We start from the raw sequence: 22,650 nt of genomic DNA, 5'->3' as shown, positions 1-22,650 counted from the left end.
AGGCCAAGGGTCATACTAGGATTGCTGCACTGGGCAGTGCACCACATGTCAGTCATTGACAGCCTTGGGTACATGCACATCTGACCGCGACTGGATCACGACCACCCTGATCAGGGGCCTTCCCTCCCCCCCCCCAGAAACAAGCTCCTGTGTCCATTTATCAGTGTTAGGTGGGTTGGTCTGAACACCAAGGACAAGACAAGCAAGGTTGCCAGTGAGGATGTTACTGCTGGTGTCCATGGGAAAAGCCCAACTTGATGCCACAACTAGTTGAATTCCAGAGTGAAGAACCATCAGCTAATTTCACATTTATGTACAGACTGGTGTTTCTGTACTTCACACTAGCCTGGAAACCCTCAGCAAGGAAAAAGGAATTCTGTAATCAGGGGTGTACATTTCTGAAAATGTCCCAAACTGATTCTCTAGGTGGGGGCATGGGGCCCAATGAGGCTCCACCATCTCTGTCCACATTGTGATCAGGCACACCGTCTCCCCGGGACCAAATAAAATGCTAGTTTAGGGCACTTGTGATTAAAAGATACACTCCAGGTCATAAGTCCTTCAATTAACCAGGCTTTGGGGATTGGGCCGACTCATTCAGTTGGGGGAGATGGTTCTCCTTTGTAGTGCAAGATGCCAGGACTCAGGAGAACATAAGATGATCCCAGATCAGGGCACATAGGATTGCTGAGATTCCTCTTAGACCTTCTCACTGGAGTGGAGGTCCTGATGACCAGGGCTCACTCCCCGAGTGTGGCACTGGTTTTGGAGGGAATCCTCTTACTGTGAGCTGCCTGGCCGTTCTGTGTACAGAATGGGTCTACTAAATCACATCCAAGCCCTTTAGTAGTGGCTAAACCTCCATTTGCATCAGAGACAGCCGGACACCGAGGAGAACAAATACGTTTCTATACTGGGGACCTCCTGACTCCCAAACTTCCAGCTGGACAGTGAAGCACATGCCAGCTGAGTTCAGAGGCAGCCTAGTTGCTGCAAGGAGATAGATCACAGGGAAACTCAGGAAGGAAAAAGGCATGTTCAAGAAGGCAGCTTCCTGTGTGTTGATGGGAAGTAGATGGTCTTTTGTTTCATTACACAAGAATTTTCCCAACTGAGAATTACATGCCATGCTCTGTTCTCTGTATTTCACAAATACGGAGGTTTTTGATCCTTAAGACATGCCTGGTGGATGGTGCAATTATGCAATGGCACAGCAGTGTGGTAGCCTCCTTGACCCAGCTGCACTTCTCAAAGCTGGGAATAGAGTCACACGAAGCTGCTACATGCTGCTCCTGAAACCTTCCTGGGCTGGTGATGTAGGAGAGAAGCATCAAAGGATAAGACTTCAAAAGGGAAGGGCTGGATAAGGTGCAAGGCCTTAGGACATGTTTACACAGCTGAACACAGCTGTGGCTCGCTAGTAAGGAACGCCTAGAACCATTAACATTGTCCAGGGCGGGATCCTCCTTCACACCTGACCCTTCCTAGTGGTATAGGAAACAATTAACTCAAAATTCAACCTTGAAAAGCTAAGCCATTAGACTGATTAACACGCTTGCTTAGCTGACTTTATGCACATAGTCTTTAGCAATTATCCTAATAAAAAGAAGCTTCATTCTGGAGCTGGGGCCTCATTCCAACTCATATGAGGACCTTTACTTAACTGCACTTTGTTTGCAGACTCATCTTTTGCGACTCCAGCCATACTCCCTGCAACAGGCTGGTCCTGCAACATTCCTAATGTTAAGGGGACTGTGTGTCTGCTCTGGTCTGTGGGCTCCCTCACTATTCTGCATTTCCACCATTCCATTTAGGTCCTGATGTTCTTGTCCTACCTCCTGTACTCATGCTTTCCCTACATGCTTGACCACAACAGTCTGTTTACCAGAGAGGCTTTTAAGTCCTTCCCTACGGATTCTACCCACTGTCATTTCCCACCGTTGGCTTCTAGTGGGTAGTGTGCCTGAGGCTTTTGTTTTTATTTTTTAATGTTTATTTTTGAGAGAGGGAGCGAGAGAGGGAGCGAGAGAGGGAGCGAGAGAGGGAGCGAGAGAGGGAGCGAGAGAGGGAGCGAGAGAGGGAGCGAGAGAGGGAGCGAGAGAGGGAGCGAGAGAGGGAGCGAGAGAGGGAGCGAGAGAGGGAGCGAGAGAGGGAGCGAGAGAGGGAGCGAGAGAGGGAGCCACAGAATGTGAAGCAGGCTCCAGGCTCTGAGCCATCAGCACAGAGCCCGACATGGGGCTCAAACCCACACACCATGAGATCATGACCTGAGTTGAAGTCAGACACTCAACCGACTGAGCCACCCTAGCGCCCTCCTGCTGATTTTAGACACACAGAAGCATAGGGGATTTTTCTTGTTGGGGTTGGAGGACTGGGTCCCTTTAACATGGACATTGGTCTGTGCTCAGGTTTGGTACCATGACTTAGACTGATTTCACTTTATTTCACAATTTTATGCAAAGATTGTGTTTGCTTTTCTTCAGATGGTTTGAGTCATGATTTCCAGCCAAGGCAAAGAACTGGAAAATCTGATGGAAAATCCAGATGTAACTACAGAAAGATGAGGATCCTGAATAGAAGATGGAATTTAAAACCCTTCTGAGCCCCTGTGTTCACCACATGGGGAGCCAGGTCCAGGACAGGAATGAGCTGGTCCCATGGGGCCCCTTGGTCTATATAGTGCTCTGAGAAGTGAGGATTGCTCTCAGACATTCCCCAAAGGCAGACACCCCCACCATGGAGAGCTGGTCTGCACTGCACACAGGTGACCATGTCATTAATTGGTCACTTGGATCCCATTAGCCCTGAACCATGATCAAGCCAAAAGGAAAAATTCAAGATGAGGGATAAAGAGGCTGACACATTATTTTAGAAGTCATTACAGATAATGTGCACTTCATGACCTCTATGTCAGAACTGCAATGGGACACATGTCAAGAACGAGAGCTAGACTAGACCCAGACCTGGACCAAGAGAGAGAAGAGGAAGTTAGTGGTACAGCTCCTTTGAGAGGCACAAAGTGGACAAGGAGACCATGATGGGGGTCAAAGATCCTTGGTCTACATGGAGGATTATCAGCTCACCCAAAACAAGTTCCCTGGGCCTGCTGGCTGGGAAGGTCTCAGAGGAGAGAATCAAGAAGAGTGGCCCCCATTGACCCTCCAGCGGCCGGGCAGCCAAGCCTCCTCATGCCACCTATGTCCTTAGCATGGTCATCCTGCCTACTGTCCCCACTGCAGGTCTGTTCCAAGGACATACCCTTGAGACAGTGAGAGGTATGGAGATGATCAGGATGGTATGCATGCCTGACCCCAGTTAAGGCCTCTGTGTAAGCCTTTAAGATTTGGTGGTCCTGTGCAGGAAGTCTACTCATCTTGGGACCACCTGAGACAGGCTACTCATCTCTGTTCCATTGCATATTAAACCTGCCCCCCCACCATCTGGAGTCACCTGCTCATTCTTCAGTCTTTCCCTACCCTCCCACACATGGGCTCATTTCAGATTATACACAGCAAGCTCCTGGCCAGGTTCTACCAACAGAACGAAGATTCTGGAACCAGAGGAAAAGAGGCAGCTGGGAGATTTCTATGGCATGATGAACACTTAGCATCATGGTACCCAGACAGGAAAGACGACGGGGCTGTGGACAGTGATGGAGAGTGTGGATTAGAGCAGATGCTGCAGGGCACAGGGAGGGCCCCTTAGTTCACTGGGACTTTGATGCCCAGAGGGAAATACAGCCAGTAGAGGACCAGAGCTTTGCCCAGGGCTGCAGGCCATTTTGCACCAAGATGCCTGGAGGATAGAGAACCACAGGAAGCACAGACAAGGCTGAGCTGGTCACCTGGAGAACAGGACTAAAGAAGAGGGTAGGGGCACTTGGGTGACTCAGTTGAGCATCCAACTTAGGCTCATGTCATGACCTCACGGTTCGTGGGTTCAAGCCCCACATCAGGCTCAGGGCTGACAGCTTAGAGCCTGGAGCCTGCTTCGGAATCTGTGTCTCCCTCTCTCTCCCATTGTCCCTGGCTTGTGCTTGGTCTCCTGCTCTTCCAAAAAGACACATTAAGAAAGATTTGTATATGAAGATGATGATGGAAGCTGATGCAGTTGGAGCCACAAATGTAAGATGTACATGTCTGGTTTTAAGTTCAAACTCTTTTACACGAGGATACATTCCCGCTGCTTTCTCCACAATTCCCAGAAGGCTGCTAGGGGGGTGATTGGTGAATGTGCCCAAAAGGTTTTTTGTGTTTAATAACTTAGCTTCATTTGTGTGCGTTAACCTTCCTATAAACCATTGCCCTTGAAGGACTTTTCCCTGGACTTGTTCAGAGTAGACATGGCCCATCAAAGTGGCCAGGCCCTAGACAAGGATTCAGGGATCAAGTGGGTGAAGCCTTTAAGAGCTGTGCAGCTGCCTCCCAGCTCCAATACTAGACCACTATCCACCTTCCATTTGTGGAGTGATGTGGGTAACCCCAGATGTCATCTATGTGGAACATACTCAGGTCCCACAGGAAGGCCTGATCCCTGAGCCCTACATGGTCATGACCATGCCTTTTCCTGCCTCTCTCCCAATAGCTCCCAAATCCCAGCAGACATTTCATCTTCCCTGACTACAATTCAGATCCTGGACTTAAATTTCATTGGGATCCAGGGTCTAATTTAGACATAGAGATTCTAAGACTCCCTGCCTTTTCTAAAACCAATGAATGAAGAATTGAAGTAGAACTGGATCACCTCAAGGCCCAGCCTATAGCAGGGGCTAGAGAGGGTGCTAAAGTACAGGGAGGGCAGGAGACAAGGAGGCAGTTCTGTATCCTGTGGACCTGGCACCCATCATCCTGTCACTCTCTCTCTCCATCATATGCTCCTGCACAGAGGAGCACTACTAGGAACCTCCACTACCTTGAATCTGATTAAGGACTTACCATTGGAAAAGGGACCTAAGAAAAAAAAAAAATCACAGTCATGTGTCTCTAATACTCCCCATCCCCAAACCCAGTAGCAGAAAATACAATTTGAAATACAGTAAGAGGATTTCTCTTCCTACCTGGATCCTGGGGCAGGGGGAGGGGGAGTCTAGAGTAGACACAGGCTAAGGGACAACATGGAATCAGGCACTTGGCTGACTTAGAATCTATCATCTTTCTCACATTTGTCTGCACTTAAGTCCTGCTCCCCAAAGGACACTTTCTGAAGAGATCCAAATACCTAAGGTGATCTGTTGGTTAGCTACAGCCAGAAAAGTGCTCCATGTACCTGGGTTAACATGGGAGCTCAGACCTAGGCTCGGTGAGTGGCCTTTGCCCATGAGTCAAGCTCCAGGAAAGCTGGGCCCACTGGGCTGGAGCAGATGCCCCTGGGCTCCTGGTACCCAGACATGCCCTCTGAGGCTCTCCTGCAAAGGTTGTACAGAGGCAGCATCCCCAGGCACCCCTAAGGATCCAGGCACTGCATCCCTGAGGTTGCTCCATGTAACATGGGGTCATTCTGAGTGGGCTCTCCTGATGCAGACACCCACCCACCTGCTGCTCTCTTTTTCCCCTCATCTGCCACAGGACCCCAGGGACAATTCTGTACCATATGACATGAAGCATGCAGGCTTCTGTACCTTATGACATCATAAAGAATGCAGCCTACTGCAGGCTGGCCACAGTCCTGTGTTCCCCTGATGACCAAGATCAGAGGCACTGCTCATCCCACCTTTCTCTAGAACAAAAGGAGGGTGGGTAAGATAACCCAGAATGATATAACTGGCCAAGGAGCACTCACTGGGGCTAGGCAGATGCCAAATGGGATCTGCAACTGAGACCATATGGACAGACTGGTACCCTACTTCCCCACTCAGGTGGCACCTCCTGAACAAGAAATACTGCAGGATCTTCTAGAAGAGGCACTGCCCCAAGAAGGTGATGAAGCCCACAGGACATTTTCATCAAAACAGCCACACACATCTCAATGGGGTCACCCATGCTAGGCCAATCCTGGGTGAGATTTCTATCCATCAGAGAAAAGTAGGACACCTCTTGGCCAAGGAAGTGGCTATAAAGGAGCTTTGAGGACACTTCCAAACTGTATCCTTCTGAAGACCAGTCTATAGATGTAGAACGTTCAATCCTCAGTGTGAAAGCTTTCATTGAAAGAAGTTTTAACATGTGACTGGAAACTTCCATCTTCTCTTGGGTTCACAGTACATCATCTCCCAGTTTTCCTGGGAAAGACCAGCTCAGGTACAGGTGTGAAAGGACTGGCAGAGAACAAAGGCCTCAATCCTAGAGACAATCAAGAAGGACAGTAGCCGAGTAGGGCTTGACTCCATCTACAGGCAGCACTGGAAATCCACCAGAAAACATCCTTGAGATCCAGAGACAGCTCTCAGCAGAGGGGAAGGGAGGCTGATGGCTCTACACTCTGGGACCTCAGGCTCAGCCTCACACAAGCAGCCCTCCTGGGGAAAGTGTAGAGGAACCTGGAAATTTCCCCCAGGGCTACTGGGGGCTGATGAGCAGACACTGGGTGACTTGGGCTTGCAGATGTAGCAAGTGGACCCAGAACCTGAGGAAGGCAAAGAGGCAAGTGAACTCTCTTTCACCCATGTTCAAGGTCCAACCTCAGAAATCCCAGTACCTCCCAGAGCTCTATCACACCAGGAAGGCCAGCAGCAGTCTATTCCATGAACACTGCCTGAGAGAAGGTTGGACAGGACACACCTGAGGGTCAAGTGGAAAACAAGGTCATGAGAGTCTATTGCCTGCCATATATTCACGTGGGATTCCAACTTTGGAACCAGCTGCCATTGCCAAGACCCTAAAGCCAGTGGGGTGGGTCACATTCATGAACTGCAGGCCTGGTGGATGCAGAGGCTGCTCTGGCTGAGGGCAGTCTGACCTTGACTGCTACATGGCTCAGGAACCTAAACTTTCAACATGACCAGGGCCCCTGGGAGGCTCAAGTGGCCCAGTAGAGAGGTGTGGTGAGGACCTCCAGGACCCAGCTAGGCACCCAGGGCCTGAGTCTCCCCTTGTCACCTTCAAGCCTGTCTCTTCAACTTTACCCAAGAGAAAGTCTCAGCTCACCTAGGGAGCAGGACCCAAATTCCCCTCCCTCTGAACCAGATCTGAAGGATTTGACATTCTCTGGAACATTGATCCAGACTCCACTGGGGAGACAAGGTATTAGTATGGTTCACCATACCCATGAATCCTTCTTTCAACAAAGCCAAGGTCATGAATAAGCTTTGAAATGGAAACAAATAACCTTGAACTTTCCCCCTGTAGCCAGGATAGGAGGCGAGAGACAGGGAAGCTAAGGAACAGGGAGGGGGCTCAGCTTCCTGAGGCCTTGAGATTGAGATAGCAGGGGGAGAAGTGTGGCCACTCATTCTAAGTGCTCACAGGCTCATTGACCTTCAAGGAACAACTTGTATATCAGAGAGGACAACCTTTCGATCCTGCCTTCAGCATTTTGTAGGAGCACAGCCTTGACCTTTCATTTAGAAGTTCTGGGGCCTCAGCCTCCTAGGACACTGAGCTGCAGCTGCTTCAATCAAATATTTTTGTATTATGTAAACATCCATGTATGCCGAGGTCACCAAGGTCTTACATCCGTTTCTCTACATGCCTCTCAAGACGCATCAATGAAATTTCCTCCTGATAGAAATCCCAGCTTACTCTGGTCTTTTTCTTCAAAACAATCATTACACAAGACACTTCACTTTCCTGTCATTAACTTCAGTCAAAACCATTAGGAGTCGTGTGTGTGTGTGTCTGTCTATCTCAGAATTGATTTTGGGCTTCGAGTCTGGTTGTGAGGTGCCCCCACTCCCATTGTCCCCTGCCCTCCAATGTGGCACCTGCACAGGAGTCTGAGACATCCTTTGCCAAAGTCCCAGAATGAAGACTGAAGGGTACCTAGAGACACAAATAGAAGTCCAGAATGAAAATAAGGTCACCATGAGATGAGATGATGGCAGAAGAGTTAGAAATTGTGCTAATATCATCTCCCCAAGTCCAGGTTCCCCAAGAGCCTTCCAGCAGAGTCTTGATGAAGTCTCTACCAAAGACCTTGAGACCATTCCACAGAGGAATCCGCCCAATGCTGCAGCTTCCAGGCAGAAGTTCAGGAAATTCTGCTCTGAGGACACATCTGGGCCCAGGGAGGTCCTCAGACATCTCTAGGAGTTTGCTAGACAGTGGCTGAGACCTGATATTCACACAAAGGAGATGTGGAGATACTGGTACAAGAGCAGTTCCAGGCCATCCTGCCTAGGATCTCAGAGCACAGGCCCAGAGAGGTCAGCCTGGAGTCAGAATCACTAGCTAAGGCCTGTCACTGGGTTCTTGCTCAGCCTACATGTGAGAAGTCACCAAAGTTCTCTTTGTTGGTCCAAGAGCCAATTGCACTCATGGGGAAATATGAACCTTGGTTTTTTTGAGCTTGCCTTTGACTAGTTGTAATAAGAATCCATCATAACCCATGTCTGGACCTCTCTCTGGCTGAGGCAGATCTCATTCCTGGGACTGAGCTCTAGCTAGAAAGTTTCTCTACTCTGTTAGGACAGTCAGCCCATTGCTTGATTTTGCTCTGTTGAATGCCTCTATTTCTGCACTTTCTGACATGCTTTAATAAGTTATGTATCCAAAAAGGTAAATTGCTTCAACTTTCAGAATTCTTGATTCTTGCTGTGGTGGCATGAATGGAAGCTTCTGTAACCCCATCCAGGAAACTAACATTTCAAGGACCTCTCAAATGAAAGTTTGGTCTTAAAAAATTAGGATTCAGCCCTTAGACAAATATTGTCTTCCTGCTCAGAAGATGAACTTTGCAGAATGGAGTTGGCCTCAAGGCCACTAAAGGATGCTTGTGAGCAACCCTGGATCCAAAAATGAACATTCCAAGGAACCAGATCCTTGGTCTCGGGTGTCAAAACCCAGGCAGAGGAACTCCGCTAGGACCATTGCGAGACAATGCACGCATAGATTAGAGACAGGGGTGGCTATAGGCACATCGGCTGGATTTTTGGTGCAGTCAACCTGTCTCAGAGCCCCTCCCCCTGGGGCAGGTCTGGGGAAGTAGACACTGGTGCCTGAACATAGTTAGACCAGGCTCTGTGCTCACCCTGGGAGGCCTCTCAAAGACCCTCCTTCAGGGCACAGGAGGCAGCTACTATAGAACTAGAACCTGGGGGCCCTTCTCTTGGTACTGGGAGTGATTAAGAAGGCTGCCAGGTGGATACCCCCACCCACCTACCCATCCATCCAGAGGCCTCAAGAGACAACTTCCTGCCCTCAGATTTCATGAAGCATCTGTTGGTCAGGAGTGAACACATGATGTTGGTCTGACCCAGGCTCACACCTGGATGACCCAGCAGTCAGGGCCACTTGGTCCTCACCTTTTACCTGCAGACTTGAGGGAGAGACCAGCATCACCAGGGGGCACAGGGGACACCAAAGGGCTCGAGGGTCTACAGTGGGAGAGAGAAGACTCCTTGCAGAGGTTCAGGATGGGGCTCCCCTCAGCACAGACTTGGTCCTGATGTCTGAGTCTCCTGTCCACAGCCCCACCCCTTACCTACACTCAAGCCTCTGCCCAAGCACTTGGATTTAAGTGACCGGCAAATCCCTCAGTTCCTCTCTGCTCCAATTTCTTTTCCCGACAGTCTTACAATATAATGTTCCTCCTGTCATCCAGGAATACATAGTGACTCCCTCTCCAAATGCCTCCAAGTCATGACCATGGCACTTCAGCCACTGTCCTTGGCTCCCCCAGGCACCCACAGTTCTGACCCATGAAGACCCTCCTCTAGGAAAACCTACCATGTTCATTCAAATCTAGTACTTTGTAGGATATGGACGCAGTGACCCTTGTATTCAAGTATTCAGCCAAGAACTTAAGTTTACACAGGAAGTATTTAACTGAAGTTCTTATATTTTTGCTAAAAATATTGTACACTAAGAAGTAAAACCATTTCTCTCACAGTGAGGATTTGCCATAAGCTTTAAGGCTGAACAATGGCATTTCCTCACGTGATCAAGACAGCCCTACAAACTTTTAAAAAGTCACTTCATCAAATGCAGAGTCCGTCTCAGGAAGAATTCCAGGTCTGGCCCTCGTCCTCTTCCCTGAGCTGCTCTGATATTTATAAAGCTCTTGAGTCTCCCAGGAGAAAAAACAAGGAAATTAAAAGAACCCAGACTAGTGGACCCTCCTGGGGCTGAGCTGCTGCACTCAGAGCACATACTAGAACCACCCAGGACCTTCAGAACTGCTACTACTTGGGTCCTGCCTGGATCATCACATCAGAATCCCTGAAGAAGGGACCTCATTAGCACTGGGAAACCCTCTTCAGGTAGTTCTAATCTATAGTCTCAGTGTGACTCACTAAAATCCCAGCCCCTGCAGCACAGTGAGGTGGGGAAGTCAAGGAGGCTCCCGCTCTCATATGGCTCATGACAGGATACTTGCTATTCCTTGACAGGAGGAAATCTCCACCCAGGCTGCATGCTGAAATCACCCAGACACTTCAAAAACGTCAGTTCCTGGACCTCACCCTCAGGTACTGAAGTCTCCAACACTGGGACTGACCTTTGAAAAGAGGAATCCACTGTCACCTCAGGACTAGGAAGGAGTCTGCAGGTGAATTCACTCACACACATGATCCCTGCTCTGACTGACCTCAGACAGCGAGTGGGGAAGGGGACTTGACCAAGGACTTACACTGAAATTGACTAAGTGTTGGCTGAGGTCAAGGACAGACTAAGGGACAGTACTTATGATGAGTGCACTCTGGAAAGTCTTTATGCACAAGACAACAGACACCTCAGACAGGAGTAGGAGGCCAGCTTGATGAAAAGCCCTGGAGAGGGACATGCAACTAACACAGAAGGAGCACAGCTCCCAAGACCTAAGGATGTTTGATATTCTCAGCATGGTGCGGTATGGATGTTTGATGTTCTCAGTGTGGCTGAAACAGATGATGGAGGAAATTCAGCTTGATCGAGTGGACAGATATGAAAAAAATTCCTGTCCTGAATAGCCTAAGAAAGAGGCTTGGTCTGCATACCAGGGACAGGGAGAGAAAGATCCCTATCAGAATGCTGTGGCTGTTGACCTTGAGTGACTTTCCATGCCTGGACTTTTTTCTTCTAGTGTGAAAACAGATCTAGTTCACACCCTGTATGAGTGATGGTGATTTCTCTTAAGTTGAAGCTGTGAGTGAGCTATGAAGGGAATTCAGGAATTGTTCCCTATGAGAAGATGGTGTGGGCCCCCCCCATGTGACTTACATGAACATCCTAAGATCCCTGATGGGATCCCTATACCCTCAGATGCCCATGGTATCTCCACACCCATTTCCTGTCTCCTCTTCAGCAGATTCCACCCCAGACAGTGAGCCATTGCTTAGGACTGAACTTTAAGATAATTTGAACATCAAAGCCTACTGCACCTGACACAAGGGATACCATGGCCACTTCTAGTCTCCATATCCAATGGCATGAAAAGCTGTGTGAATGAATAAAAGGACATCTATTTCTGTCTTGTGCTTGGGACTTAGAACACAGACCTCAGAGCATGGAGAAAACTCAGCTTCCTGGGCCTTGGGACCCATCATTCTTCTCCCTCTCCTCCATTGCCCTACCTGCATGGAGACTCCTTCCCCATCATGGTGGCTTCAAGTCCCAGAGGAGGAAGTAAGAATCCTGATGTTAGCCTTTCCTGAGGGATCAGATGGCTATTCCTTCAGGTTCCTGGGCGTCACTCCCTCCATTTAATGTACAGCTCCCCTCTCTCACTTCAGAACTACATAGTGTAGTTTATAAGTTTTAATATAACAGGTTTATTTATACCTTATCTTTTAGACCTTTTTCTCCACATTTCCTTGAAAAAGTTCACTGGATGATTCCATCTCTTGAGTAGACTCAAAGTATTAATTATGTCAGGTAAACATCCATCTATATACATCCACCTTATTTCACCTTCCTAACAATGCCTAAAGAAAGACCAAACACTAGATTGGGGTATTCGAAAAAGATATCTTTCCCATGGATAATATAGGCTTGGTGAGAACTCAGTTGTCTTATGGGTCATAGAAGACACCCATCATCCCATCGCTGGGGCAGAAATGAACATTTGAGCCCAGAGCTGGGGTTAGTTGACAACTTCTGACCTGCATGTTAAATCCCAGGCTGAGGGTCACATTAGGATCTGCTGCCCTGGGCAGTTTACTACACATCAGTTAATGACAGCCATGGGTACAGGAACATCTGACCAGAATTGGAAAAACCACCACCCTAATCAGAGACCTCCCTCCACCCAGGGACAAGCTCCTATGTACAGTTACCCATATAAAGAGGGTTAATTTAACACCAAGGACAAGACACACAGGGTTGACAGTGAAGATGCTACTGCTGGTGCCCATGAGAAGAATCTTTAATGTCAGAACTATTTCAGTTCTAGAGTGAAGAACCATCAGCTAATTTAAGAGTTCTACACAGACTGGGGTTTCTGTACTTCCCACTTGCACGGAACCCCTCAGCAAGGAAAAAATTCTGAGATCATGGGTGTGTATTTGTGAAAATTCCCCAACCTTTGACCATGTGACTCCAGAAACCCCAGCTTCTCTCTAGACCACAGCACAACTTCTCCCAGGATTCCACACACAACTCAGCTCAGGTGCAGGTGTGGGATGATGGCATAGGAGAACAAAGGCTTCCAAACCTGGATGAACCAACTGGGACAGTGGCCTTGTTGGCCCTGACTCCATCCATAGGCAGCTCTTGGAATCCACCAGGACACAGCCCTCCGCTCAGCACAGTCCCAGCTGAGAGAGAGACACTGAAAGTCACAGCTACTTCCAAGGACCTCTGAACTCAACCCCACACAAGCAGCCTCGTGGAAAGTGAGGAGCAGCATGGACACCCCCACACACATACACACCATGACTGGCAGTTGAGGAGCTGACACTGGGAGACTTGGGCAAGTGGACCCAGAACGTCAAGAACCCTGGAGGCAGGTGGAATCTCTGGTCCATCCTTCCCATTTGGCCATCAGAAATTCCACTACATCCCAGAAGGCCATCAGTTGACAAATGATCTACAAAACCTTCATTATTGGTAGTTCAACACCTCACTGAAAGGTTGAAAGGAAACAGTCATGTGAGTCTGCCATCTGTCACCTTTTCAGGCTAGGGATTCCAACATGGAACCAGCTGCCTTTGCCAGTTCCCAAAGCCAGGAGGATGGGTCACATTCATTGACTACAGTTCCTGGGTTACAGGGGTTGCTTTGGCTGAGGGCAGTCTGACCTGGACTCCTTATAGAATATGAACTTTAAACGTGAGCAGGATGCCTGAGAGGCTCAAGTGGCCCAGGAAGTAATGTGTGATAAGGACCTCCAGAACCTGGCCAGGCACTCAGGGCCTGAGTCTTCCCCTGTCACCTTCAAGCCCATCTCAACTTCACCCAAAAAAAGATCCATCTCACCACAGGATCTAGATAGATCCTTCATAAACTCTGAACCAGATCTGGAGATTTTAAGATCCTCTGAACATTGATTCCCAACTCAATTTAGCACAGCCCCCTATACAAATGAACTCCTTCCCCAAGGTCAAGGTCATAAATAAACCTTGAAATGGGAACAGACAACTTTTATCTTTCTCCGTGTAGTCAGGATTGGAGCAGAGAGACAGAGAAACCAAGAGCTGGGAGGGGCTCAGCTTCCAGGGGCCTTGAGGTTGAGATAGCAGAGGGAGAATTGTGACCATTTATTCTTAGTACTCACAGGCCCATTGATCTTCAAGAAACAACTTGTACATAGAGAATAGCTTTTCAATCCTGATTTCAGAATTTTCTAGTAGGGCAACCTTGACCTTTCATTTAGAAGTTCTGGGCCTCATCCTCCTACAACATTGTGCTGCAGTTGCTACAAGAGTCATCCTTAGAATATTTGTGTCACGTATACATCCGTGTACACACTGAGATCATATGGTCTTACATCCATTTCTCCACATGCCTCACGAAAGGTGTAAGTGAATTCTCCTATTCTAGATCCCAGTTAACTCTAGTCTTTCTCTTCAAAACTATCTTTACACACAACAATTCACTTTCCTATTACTAATGAGTTTAGCCAAAACATTAGGATTCAGTCCTTGGACTAATAGGATCTTCCTGCTCAGAAACAAACTTGGTGAGAACTGAGAGGACGTCATGGTCACTAGAGGGAGCATATGAGTGGCCATGGATCAAAAAAATGAACATTCCAGGGAACTCAAACCCTCCATCTTAGGTGTCAAAACCCAGGCAGGGACTCTGCTAGGACCAGGGGGGTGGGCAATGCACCCATAGATCAGTCAGACAGGGGTGGCTGCAGGCACATCAGCTGGGTTTAAGTGCAGTCACCTTGGCTGGGAGCCCCTCCCTTGGGGACATCTTTGTGGAGGTAGACAAGGTGCCTGAACCTGGTTAGACAAGACTCTACATGTTCACCCCAGGAGGCATTTCAAAGACCCTTCTTCAGGTCACAGAAGGCAGCTGCTGCAGGTACACCAGGACCCGGGGTCCCTTCTCCTGGTACTGGTGATGACTGTAAAAAGGCTGCCAGGTGGATACCCCCACCCACCTCCCCATCCACCCAGATGCCTCAAGAGACATCTTCCTACCCTCAGATTTCATGAGGTATCAAGGAGTCAGGAGTGAACATGATGCTGCTCTGAACAAGGTAGGACCAAGATAACCCAGCACTAAGAGGCACCTGTCCCCACCCTTTCCTGCGACCTTAGGGAGATGCCAGCCACCACCAGGGGGCACAGGGACAGCAGAGGGCTTGAGGGTCTAGAGGGGAGGACCAGGGATCCTCTAGAAGAGGGTCAGGCTAGAACTTGCCCTGAGTGTCCCCGTGTCTGAGCCACCTGTTGACAGGCCCACCTCACCTACATTCAGCCTCTACTCACACATTTGGGTTTTAGGGACCAGCAAATCCCTCAGTTTCTCCCTTTGCTCCAGTTTCTTTTCTCAACAGTCTTAATATAGTGTTCCTTTTGTCATCCAGGAATATACAGTGACTCCTCTCCAAATGCCTCCAAGTCACTTCTATCACACATCAGCCACTGTCCTGGGCTCACCCAGGCATCCACAGTTCTGACCCATGAAGAAAACCTAGATTCATTCATGTCTAGTACCTTGCCTGTAAGATACTAACACAGTGCCCGGTCGTGTTCAAGTATTCAGCCACGAACTTAAATATGTTCTGTGTAAATACGTTTAACTGAAATTCCTATATTTTTGCTGGAAATGTTTTACACTAGGTGAAAGTGTTTAGCTTACGGTGAGGACTTACCATAAATTTTGAGGATGAATTGGAGCATTTGCTCACATGTCATCTTGAGGACATACAGCCCTACAAACATTTGAAAAGTCACTTCGTCAAATGTAATGCCAATTGAGAGAGTCAGTCTCAGGAAGAATTCCAGGTCTGGCCCTCGTCCTCTGCCCTGAGCTGCTCTGATCTTTATGAAGTTCTATTCAGTCTCTCAGAGAGAAAAAACAAGGAAAGTAAAGCAAAACCAGACAGTCTGACCTTTTTGACACTGAGCTACTGCACCCAGAGGGCTCATTAGAACCAGCCGGGACCTTCAGAACTGCTGCTACTTGGGCCCCACCTGCATCGTCACATCAGACTCCCTGAAGAAGGGACCTCATCAGCACTGGGAGACCCCCTCCAGGCAGTTCTAATTGACAGCCTCAGTGTGACTCACTAAAATCCTAGTGCCCCAGATCACAGTGAGGTGGGGAAGCCAAGGAGGCCCCTGCTTTCAGGTGCAGCTCATGACAGGGTACATACCATTCCTCTATGGGAGGAAATCTCCACCCAGGCTGCATGTTGAAATCACCCAGCTGCTTCAAAAATGTCAGTTATTGGACCTCACCCTCAATGTACTGAAGTCCCCAAAGGGACTGACTTTTGAAAAGAGGAATCCACTGTCCCTTCAGGACTGGGAAGGAGTCTGCAGCTGAATTCAGTTGCACACACGATCTACCATCTCACTGACCAGGACTTATGTAGAATTTACTAAGTGTTTGGTGAGATCAAGAACAGACTACAGAGGGGTCACCTGCTGGAAGAAATTTATGTGCAAGACAACGGACACCTCAGTCAGAGGTAGGAGCAAGCTTGTGAATAGCCATGGAGGGTGATGTGCAGCTAACAGAAGGAGCACGGCTCCCAAGACAAAAGATGTTCAATGTACTCAGGATGGTGCAGATCAGTGTGGCTGGAGCATGGGTAATTGAGGAAATTCATTCAGCCAGATCTATCAAGTGGACAAACATGGAAGACAAATGGCGGTCCTGAATAACCAAGAGGCTTGGTCTGCACACCAGGAATGTGAGAGAAAGATTCCCATCAGAATGCTATGGATGCTAACCTTGAGACAGACCTTCCTGGATTTTTTATTTCTAGTGTGGAAACAGATCTAGTTTATGCCCCCTATATGTGATGGTGGATATCAGATTTCTGCTTAAGTTGAAGCTGTGAGTGAGGGATGAAGGGAGTTCAGGAATTGTTCCCTATGAGTAGATGCTATGCCCCCCCCCCAACATGTGATCTACATGAATGTCCTAAGGTCCCTGGATGGGATCCTTGCCCTCTCAGCTGTCCATGGGATCTCCACACCCATTTCCTGTCTCCACCCCAGTGGACCCCACCCCAGAAGCAGTGAGCCACTTTTTATGACTGAGGTTTAAGACAATTTGAACACTGAAGCCTACTGCACCTGACACAAGGGATGCCATGCCTGCTGCTGTGTAATGGAATGAGAAGACCTCTAGTTCTGTCTTGTCCCTGGGGCTCAGGTAGAACACAGACAGAGACCAAGGGCAGGAAGAAAACTCGGCTTCCTGGGCATTGGGACCCATCATTCTTCTCCCTCTCCTCCATTGCTCTTCCTGCATGGAGACTCCTTCCGCATCATAGGGACTTTCAGATCATAGAGGAGAGAGTTAGAATCCTGCCTTTAGCCTTTCCTGCCTGAGGGATCAGATGGCTGTTCTTTCAGGTTCCTGGGCCTCATTCCTTCCATTTAATGTACAGCTGCTACTTCTCACTTCTTGCATTACAAGTACCTAGCATAGTTTTCTAGATATTCATATTAATATGTGTTTGTACTGTATTTTTTAGACCTGTTTCTCCACACTTTCTGGGACAACTTCAAATGAACACATCCCCTTGAGTAGACTCAAGTTTGGTCTTCAACAATTGCTCAGTTTCAAACATCTACATCTATGTACACACGCACCTTATTTCTCTTTCCTAACAATACCTGAAATAAGACCAAACAATCCAGAGGAGACTGTGTGCAAAAATTCCTTTACCACGGAGAATAGAAGCTTGGTGAGAACTCAGTTTGCCTGATGGGGTGCCCTCTATGACCTCATCCTCTCAATCTGGGGCAGAAAAGAACATTTGCACCCAGATCTGGGGTTGGTTAACAACTTCTGATCTGGGTGTTAAATTCCAGGCTAAGGGTCACACTAGGATCTGCCGCCCTGGGAAGTACACCACAGATCACTCAATGACAGCCTTGGGAACTGGTGCTCAACCACCCTGATCAGAGACTTTCCCCACAGAGACAAGACCCTCTGTCCAGTTACTCGTATAAGGAGGACTGGTCTAACACTAAGGACAAGACATGCAGGGTTGCTAGTGAGGATGGTACTACTGACACCCATGTGGAGAGCCTTTAATGCCAGAACTATCTCAATTCCTGACTGAAGAACCATCAGCTAAGTTAGGAGTTCTACATAGGCTGGTGTTTCTGCACTTCCCACTTGCATGGAAACGCTCAGCTAGGAAAAAATTCTGAAATCAGGGGTATGCATTTGGAAAATACCCCAGTCTTTCAATCTCTTGGTAGAGGCATGGGGCTCAATGATGCTCTGCAACCTCTGGCCACATTGTCATCAGGCACACCTCCAAGGCCCTCAAATCAAGCTAGTTTAGGGGCACCTGGGATTTAAGACCGGCACTCCAAGCTTAAGTCCTTGAATTAACCACAGCTTTGTGGATAGGAATGACTCAACCAGGCGGGTGAGACAGAAGGTCTCCTTTATGGTTTTTAAAACCACCAGAGATCTCAGTTGGCCCATCCATACTTGACCAATCAAGGGTGAGCTTTCCATACCTATTAGAGAAAATGCTGGCCAGAGCCAACAGATATACACAAACTTTGACAACGCCTTCAAAATATCTGCTTTAGTCAAATCTACAGATCTGGAATTTCAGCCTGATTTGGGAATTGTTTCACTGAAAGATGGTTTACCACGTGACCCTGGAAATCTCTCTAGACCACAGCACATCTTCTCCCAGGATTCCACACACAGCCTAGCTCAGGTGCAGGTGTGGGATGATGGCATAAGAGAACAAAGGCTCCCAAACCTGGATGAACCAACTGGGACAGTGGCCTGGTTGGCCCTGACTCCATCCATGGTGTGACCATGACTGGCGGTTGAGGAGAGGACACTGGGAGACTTGGGCAAGTGGATCCAGAACCTCACGAACCCTGGAGGCAGTGGAATCTCTCTGGTCCATCCTTCCCATTTGGCCATCAGAAGTCCCACTGCATCCCAGAGCTCTGTCACACCGAGAAGGTCATCAGTAGACAAATGATGAACTACTGACAGAAGGCTTTGTAGATCAACACTTCACTGCAAGGTTGAAAGAAAACAAGGTCATGCAAGTTTGCCACCTGTCACCTATTCCAGCTGGGGATTCCAATTTGCAACCTTTGTCAAGTTCCCAAAGCCAGTAGAATGGGTCACATTCCTGGACTATAGGCCCTGGGGTTACAGGGGCTGCTTTGGCTGAGGGAAGTTTGACCTTGACTGCTATATGCTCTGGAATATGAACTTTAAACATGGCCAGGATGCCCAAGAGGCTCAGGCAGCCCAGGAAAGTGATATGTGATGAGGACCTCCAGAACCTGGCCAGGCACGCAGGGCCTGAGCCTTCCCCTGTCACCTTCAAGCCCGTCTCCTCAACTTACTCAAGAGAAGGTCCCATCTCTCCACAGGATCTAGATAGATCCTTTACAAACTCTGAACCAGATCTGGAAACTTCAAGATCCTCTACAACATTGATCCTAACTCCAGTGAGGAGACAAGATATTAACACAGTCCCCTGTATGCATGAACTCTTCCTTCCCCTAGGTTGAGGTCATGAATAAACTTTGGAATGGACAACTTTGATCTTTCTCCCTGTAGCCAGGATTGGAGAAGAGAGACAAGGAAGCCAAAGAACTGGGAGTGGTCTCAGCTTCCCAGGGCCTTGAGTTTGGCCACCCTTCTCCTGCATTCTCATTGTTAGTGTTCACAGGCTCATTGACCTTCAAAGGGCACTTTTACATCAGAGAGAACACTTTATATCCTGCCTTCAGCGTCTTCTAGGAGGACAGCCTTGTCCTTTCATTTGGAAGTTCTTGGCATCATCCTTCTACAATATTGAGCTGAAGGTGCTGTAATAGTCTTAGAATATTTCCATGTCATGTGTACACCCATGCACGTATGTCGAGATCACATGGTCTTTACATTTCTCCACATGCCTCACAAGAAGTGTAAATGAACTTTCATCCCGTTATAGATCCCAGCTTACTCTAGTCTCTCTCTTCAAAACTATCATTACACCCAACGGTTCACTTTCCTATTACTAATAAGTTTAACCCAAACAATTAGGATTCAGTCCTTGGACAAGTAACTGTCTTCCTGCTAACATGAACTTTGTGAGAACTTAGCTAACCGCATGGTCACTAGAGGGCGCTTGTGAGCAACCATAGATCCAAAAGTGAGCATTCCAGGAACTCAGACCCTCTGGGTGTCAAACCCCAGGCAGAGGGACTCTGCTAGAACCAGGGGGTGGGCAATACACCCATAGATTAGTCAGAGACAGGGGTGGCTGCAGGTACATCTTCTCGGTCTTATGTTCAGCCACCCTGTCTGGGGGCCCCACCCCTAGGGCATCTCTGTGGAGGTAGACACTGGTTAGACTGGACTCTATGTGCTCACCCTGGGAGGCTTTTCCAAGAGTCTCCTTCAGGGCACAGTAGGGGAAACAAAAGCAGTCCCAGGTACACCAGGGCTCAATTTCCTTTTCTTGGATCACAGGATGGGGCAGTAGGGGTGTGCGAGGACTTGCACAGATTGCAGGCTAGATACCCTATCTCCTACCTACCCATTCACCCAGAGGCCTCCACAAACAACTTGCTGCCTTCAGATTCCTGGTTGCATCTAAGGAGTCAGGAGTTATTCACCAGGTCCTGACCAAGGTAGGAACTGGATGACCCAAAAGTCAAACTCCTGGTCCCCACCCTTTCCCCTGAGACCTGTGGGAGGTGACAGCTGCCACCTGGGGGCACCCTGGACACCACAGGGATGGAGGGTCTATAGTAGGAAGGTCAGTGTGGGACTCCTCCTCAGCACAGAAATCATCCCTGTGTGTTTGAGCCCCCTGTCCCCAGTTTCAGTCAGACTCCTCACACACTTGGGCTTAAATGGTCTCAAACCTCCCCCTGTTTTTCCCCCCCTCTGGTCCACTCTTTTCCCCCTGACAATCCAAAAATTTTATTTCTCTTTTGTCATTCAGGAACCTGTGACTATCTCTATAAATAGTTCCAAGTCCCTTCCATTGCACATCTGAAACTATCTGCCCTTGGCTCACCCAGAATTTGCCATTTATGGACCTTCCTCTAGGAAAACCAAGTATGTTCATTCACTTCAAGTACTTTTGCCTGTACGATACTAACACAACGCTCCTTGTATTCAAGCATTCAGCCAAGAGTTTCAACCTATCTACACAGGAAGCATTTTTAATAGAAACAATTTCTTACAGCGTTGGGTTTCCATAAGCTTTCAAGGTGAAACAGCATTTCCTCACATCACCTCTGCAGGACAAATAGCCCTAAGAATATTTGACAAACCCATTATCTGATCTGCAAACCCTCCGGAGGAAATCTCTGGAAGAGTTTCTAGGTCAGGCTCCAGTCCTCTGCCTCAAGCTGCTGGGTTCTCATAAAATGCTTTCATTTCTCAAGGGGTGAGGGGGAGCAAAATCAGAAGAGCCTGACCATTTGGACCCTATTGGAGCAAATTTACCCATCCTGATGGTGCATTAGAACCACCTGGGACCTTCGGAACTGCTGACACTTTGGACCCCACCTGGATCGTCACTGGAGAATCCCTGAAGGGAGCCCCCTCAGCACCATGAAAGGTCAGCGAGTTCTAATTTACAGCCCAGGAATGAGTCCATTACAAAATCCCCACCTCCCTGGAGCACAGTGAGGAGGGGTGGGGGATGGGGGGATGGGGAGAAGACTAAGGACCCCCCCCCCCCCCCGCTCTCAGCTGCAGCTCATGGCAAAATGCACGCTATTCCTCTATGGGAATAGAGCTCTACCAGGCTGCTCGTTGGAATAAACTAAAGAACTTTTTACAAATACGAAGTGGTGGGCCTCAGCCCAAAGTAATTCAGTCCAAATCACTGGCATTGGTCTTTGACAAACGCCCCAAGTGATTCCACTTAACATTCCAGGTCCTATTAAGTTTTGAAGCATCAATGTTGGGAAGCTATTCTAATTTGCTTACAGACATGATCCATGATTTCACGGAGCTTAAAGACCACTGGAAGGTCTAGACTTGACCAAGGAGTTACATCACGTGTACAACATGAGTCCGTTTTCAAGACTGAGTAACAGACAGCACCTGAGAAGGTGTTTGTGCACAGAGGACTGAAAATCTGAGGGAGGAGCAGGAACCAGCTTGATAAATAGCACTGGGGGTGGGGGTGGGGGAGATAATGGGAAGGGAGTACTTCACACAGAAAAGCTAAGTCCCCAAGAGAAAGTTGTACCACTGTGGTCCAGAGATGAGAGAAGGTAGGTGTGCCTGTCCTACTGATCTGAAGCTTCATTCTGGGTCAACCTGGCACAGTGTCTGCCCCGAACGGTCCTAGGAAGACATTTGGCCTACATATATAGGACATTGAGAGCAGGGACCCCATTAAGGTGCTACAGCTGCTGTCCATGGGAGTGACCCTGAATGCCTGGGCCATTTGAGAATCAGTGTGAAGAAAATTCTCTATAGGGCATTTAGCTATTAGGATATCAAAATGTTCTACTATAAAGTGGCTGCTGACACTATGGGGGAAATTGCTCCCCATGAGGTGCTACCATGGGCCTCCCCACCTGTGATCTACATGGAGCATCCTGGAGACATAGATGGGAGCCCTGAGCCTTCCATAGCATTTCCATGCTTGACTCCTGCCTTTCTCCCAGCAGACCCTGCACCTAGCAACCTAGAACACCTCTGACTTGGATCCACATCCAGAACTTCAACTGGGTTCTACTCCCACTTCAGAGACAGGGAATGTTATGACTCCTTTTGGCAAAACCCAATGGAATGAAAAAAAAAAAAAAAAAAAAACAGATGTGGAATTAACTAGAGGACCATCTAGCTTGGCCATATGGCTAGGGCTTAAATGACACCAAAAAAAGTGGAGAAAGCCAAGGAGCAGAGAGGGAGCTCAGCTTTTTAGTGATTTGGGATCAGTAACCCCCTCACTCTCCTCTCCGAATATCCTTGCTGGAGGATGATTTGCCCTCAA

General features: G+C 48.3%; 1 long non-coding RNA gene across 2 annotated transcripts; it reads left to right on the top strand.

The window, feature by feature from the left end:
* Positions 1-5,646: 5,646 nt before the first annotated feature.
* On the top strand, positions 5,647-21,441 carry LOC132681689 (uncharacterized). 2 transcript variants are annotated; one of them, XR_009611202.3, is made up of 3 exons: positions 5,647-7,178; positions 10,484-10,641; positions 21,083-21,441. It is a non-coding gene; the product is annotated as an uncharacterized LOC132681689 (long non-coding RNA). The 2 variants fall into 2 exon arrangements; XR_009611201.3 differs by lacking the exon at positions 21,083-21,441 and adding an exon at positions 11,380-13,582.
* Positions 21,442-22,650: the final 1,209 nt, after the last annotated feature.

Source organism: Panthera onca, chromosome A1 (genome assembly GCF_046562875.1).
Source record: "Panthera onca isolate mPanOnc1 chromosome A1, mPanOnc1 haplotype 2, whole genome shotgun sequence".
Lineage (NCBI taxonomy): Eukaryota > Metazoa > Chordata > Mammalia > Carnivora > Felidae > Panthera > Panthera onca.
Note: the sequence above shows the minus strand (reverse complement) of the source record. Positions and strands in the feature narration are given on the sequence as shown.